The 4,731-nt window shown below is 41.8% G+C and overlaps 1 pseudogene; it reads right to left on the bottom strand.

Moving 5' to 3' along the window:
- Positions 1-118: 118 nt before the first annotated feature.
- LOC135980200 (vesicle-associated membrane protein 3-like) lies at positions 119-2,649 on the bottom strand (annotated as a pseudogene).
- Between the last annotated feature and the right edge of the window lie 2,082 nt (positions 2,650-4,731).

Here is a 4,731-nt window from a genome sequence, read left to right as displayed (position 1 = left end):
CCTTAACTTTTGAATATTATGACCTATGTACTAGCAGTCACAACCAGAGTGTGTTACATTAACAACTTTTTGCATTCGATTTACAGTCTTATGCCCCATGTACGCTAGTCCTACTGACAAAACAGTGCTTTAGCTAAACACTTACCAATGATGATGATGATGATAATGAGAACAAATGCTATTAATACTGCCCATATCTGTTTAAAAAAGCACATAATTTAGTACAAACAACTCACTTAGATATTTTTAAAAGAGGGCAAAAGCTTCTTCTCTAGACCCAACTACTACTCCCCTGCCTTACAAATTAATGTTTTCCACTCTGTCTTGGCTTCTCAGCAAATAAAGAGTAGGCTTCCAGGCCTTCCTGTAATTAGCACACATGACTGTAAGAGACTAAAGGTTCTTTGTGCTGCTGTGTGTGTTGTCGTCATTTAGTCCATAGCACTGAATTTCTTCCTCCTAGATCTCCAACACCTTAAACTAGTACATTCATTTATCCTTAGCCACATTTCTGGCCTGGAGAACGTTTTGTGTAAAGGAACTTGGCCAGGCCATCCAACTTTTGGAAAGTTCATCTACTTCACTAAGCCAAATGCTCATTAAGGACCGTATGTTGTAATCTTAAATACTATTCACCATGAGTAAAGGCTGCAGAAATTGGCCATATGTTTTCATGGTTAAAGTTATCTGGATTTCTTTCCCTTTATGTAGTATTCAACAACTTCTAGTTCTTAGTGACATTAATTTGCATTGGAAATACTCAAGTCATGGTTACCTTATAGTTCTTCCACCAATACTTTCTTTTCAACTTGGCAGCACTGGTCTCAAATTCCGCCGCAGTGCATCATCCAACTCTGACAGCTTCTGATCTCGTTCCAAAACCTTGTCCACGTTCACCGGCATGATGTCAATCACCTACAGTGATTTAATAGTCACAATAAGTTATTCATGTGTTAGATGTTCATCTCCTCAAACACTTTAAGCATGCAGCATATCCTGACAGACACCTTTTATAACATTAACATCATTCAAGCGTTTGTTTTTAAATAAAGCAGAAGATATTGCCTTTTTGATTAAGAGTAGACAATACTGAATTTAGGTTCTTATATTAGCTAAAAGATTTGTGGAACTAAGTAATTGAATTGGAGATTCCCAATGCCTGCCTTGGGGTTTCAATATCAGAAGCTTTGTTTATAAACTTACTCCTACTGAAAGTAAAGTATTCCACTAACAATCTAGCATGTTAAAGGGTCATCACTGTATAAGAAAAACTCAGTTATGGAAGCCACCGCTGGTATTTGAACAATACAGTAACTGCTCATTTAACATCATCCCGGTTAACGTTATTACATTGCTAATCAATTAGAGAACACGCTCGTTTAAAGTTGCGCAATGCTCCCTTATAATGTTGTTTGGCAGCCACCTGCTTTGTCCACTGCTTGCAGAAAGAGCAGCCTATTGGAGCTAGCTGATGGGGCTTGGAACCAGGGTAAACCAGCAGCCTCCCTAAGTTCCCTGTGCGACAGCCGCCCAGCAGGCTATCAATTGCCGGGGAGTTCAGCTGTCCCTTCCCCCACTGCCATATGCTACTTCTGCCCTCTGCCTTGGAGCTGCTCCCGGGAGCCTCCTGCTTGCTGTGCGGGGGATGGGGGTGGTGGGGAAGAGGAATGTTAATGTCAGGGTGTCCCCCTCCCCCCTGCTCCTGTACCCTATCTCCACAGAGCAAGGGGGGATATGACAGGGCTCAGGACAGAGGGAGCTTGCTGGAAGCAGCTGCTGTCTCAACTTGCCAATCTTCTTAAAAAGGTAGTGTACTTAGAGTGGGGGTGAGTGTACTTAAAGGGACAATGCACATCTCTCTCTCTCTCACACACACACACACACACACACACACACACACACACACACACATATATACACACACAAAAATTTAGTTTCTTGTCAGACGAAAAACATTTCTCTGGGACCTAACTCCCCCGTCCTTTTACATTAATTCTTATGGGGAAACTGGATTCACTTAACATCGTTTTGCATAAAGTAGCATTTTTCAGGAACATAACTACAACGTTAAGCGAGGAGTTACTGTACAATGTTTCTTTTGACACACAAAGCACCTATGACTTCTGAAAAGGAAGTGATGTGCTACCCTATCCAGCCAGAAAGAAATGAGGCTCTCAGCCAAGGATGGCTTTTGGCTCATGCAGGAAGTTTGCCGTAGTTTTAATATAGAACTAGAAACCCCTGGCAATTGTGGATTTCCACATAGCAAAGCTCATTCTCTGTCAGAAACCAACTGGAGTCATGCAGTTAACACATTGGCTCACAAGATAGTCATCTTTGCAAGATCAGGTCAACACCTGGGAAGTATCACAGGTTTCCTGCAACGAGTCTCAAGATGATAGTTCAGATCACAAGAGGGACAAACGATGAAGACATTCTAGTGTTTGGTTCATACACTGAAGCAGACAAATTTACTCTTTGCCCACACAGCACTTCCATGTGTCTTCCCTCTGTCAGGTTTCCCAAGGTCAAAGGAATGGTAAAGCTGCTCTATACAAGAACCATACCTCATCTACGTGGTATTGTGTCTGCTCAAGGTGACGGTTACCGCCAGAGGCACTACTTGAGTTTCCAGGGCCACTTGTTGACCTGCAGTGTAGAGACAGTTACACTACGATATCATACCGTTAATTACATTTATATACCACCTAGAAGTATGCTTGGTAATTTGCAAACAAACGGTATGCAAACCAGTGAATATAAACGTAAACACCAATGGTCATAACAAAGAAAGGTGGAACATTCCCAAGGAGCTAATATGCAACAGAAGAAAAAAAAGTTAGATTTCTTTTGCAGTGGAGGAGTGAGGCTTGAGCAGCAAGCTTTAGCCATAGAATTCAGACAGTGGTTCCAAACTTACCACTAACGAATGGCTGCAATGCCACTGGAGATCCGAGAAGCAGGTGGGAGAGAGAAGAGCGGCACTATAGCTCAGAGCATAGTGTATTGTTGCTCTTGATTGACCCAGAACATGGGTTTAGGGATCCCCCCTCTCTTTGAAATAAAAAGCACATGAGCTTGTGTGCACTATTTTCCCTTGGTTGAACTTGGGAATTTAAATTTTTTGGAAGCTACTGAACTCAGAAAAAGATTGTGTCAGTCACTGGAAGCATGCAACATTTGCTACTTGTTTTCCTAAAAGTTCACCACAGACTAGAGAGGCAGTGGCCAGTACCAGATATTTCAGAAGAAGGTGCAAGAAGCACTGTAGAGCAGTGGGACTCAACCTTTCCAGACTACTGTACCCTTTTCAAGAGTCTGATTTCCCCCAATGAAGGAAAAAGAACAGTACATCTACAGTTTGTACACATAAGACATCTACAACAGTGGTTCTCAAACAGGGGTCTGGGGCCCCCTGAGGGGGGCCGCAAGGAGGTTTCAGGGGTCCTCAAAGCATGGCCAGCATTAGACTTGGGGGGTCCAGGACAGAAAGCCAAAGCCCCACTGCATGGTGCTGAAGCCAAAGCAACTTTGTATGGTGGGAGACCACTATGGCACAGGGAACTGGGCAATGGCCTTGTTTCTACCCCCAATGTTGTTCCTGGCTTTTATATGCAGAAAAACAGTTGCTGTGGCACATGGGGGCTATGGAGTTTTTATAACATGTTGGGTGGGCTTTTTCAGAAAGAAAAAGGTTGTGAACCCCTGATCTACAATATATCCTGTATTTTGGCTTTTTATCATTTGCTAGCTGTACCACCTTTCAATATTGATTATGAACACAATTCTAAATAGGACACTGAATTTATATAGAGGCAACATGATATTTTCTATCCTATTATCTATCCCTTTCTTAATTATTCCCAGCATTCTGTTCGCTTTTTTGACTGCTGCTGCACATTGAGTGGATGTTTTCTGAAAAACATCCACAATGACTCCAAGTTTTCTTTCTTTGAGTGGTAACAGCTAGTTTAGACCCCATGATTTTATGTGTATAGTTGGGATTATGCTTTCCAATGTGCATTACTTTGCATTTATCAACATGACATTTCATCTGTCATTTTGTTGCCCAGTCACCCAGTTTTGAGAGAGTCTTTTGTAGCTCTTTGCAGTCTGCCTGGGTCTTAACTATCTTTAGTAATTTTGTATCATCTGCAAATTTTGCCACCTCACAGTTTACCCCTTTTTCCAGATCATTTATGAATATGTTGAATAAGACTGGTCCCAGAAACTACCCCTGGGGCACACCACTATTTACCTCTGTCCATTCTGAAAACTGATTATTTATACTACGCTTTGTTTCCTATCTTTTAACCAGGTCAAATTACAAAGGATGAATATAAATAAATAACACAAGGTAGGGACAAAATTAGAAAGGCCAAAGCACAAAACAAGATCTAACTACCTAGAGACATAAAGGGGAACAAGAAAACATTCTACAGATACATTAGAAGCAAGAGGAAGACCAAGGACAAGGTAGGCCCGTTACTCAATTGTGTGTGTGTGGGGGGGTGGGGGGTGGGGGGGAATAACAACAGAAAATGGGGAAAATGGCAGAGGTACTTAATGACTTCTTTGTTTCAGTTTTCACCAAGAAGGTTGGTGGGGATTGGACATCTAACATAGTGAATGCCAGTGCAAATGAGGTAGGATCAGAAGAGGCTAAAATAGGAAAAGAACAAGTTAAAAATTACTTGGACAAATTTGATGTCTTCAAGTCACCAGGGTCTG

Source organism: Chrysemys picta, unplaced genomic scaffold (assembly GCF_011386835.1).
Source record: "Chrysemys picta bellii isolate R12L10 unplaced genomic scaffold, ASM1138683v2 scaf2191, whole genome shotgun sequence".
Taxonomy (NCBI): domain Eukaryota; kingdom Metazoa; phylum Chordata; order Testudines; family Emydidae; genus Chrysemys; species Chrysemys picta.
This window is presented reverse-complemented; position numbering and strand designations above follow the sequence as displayed.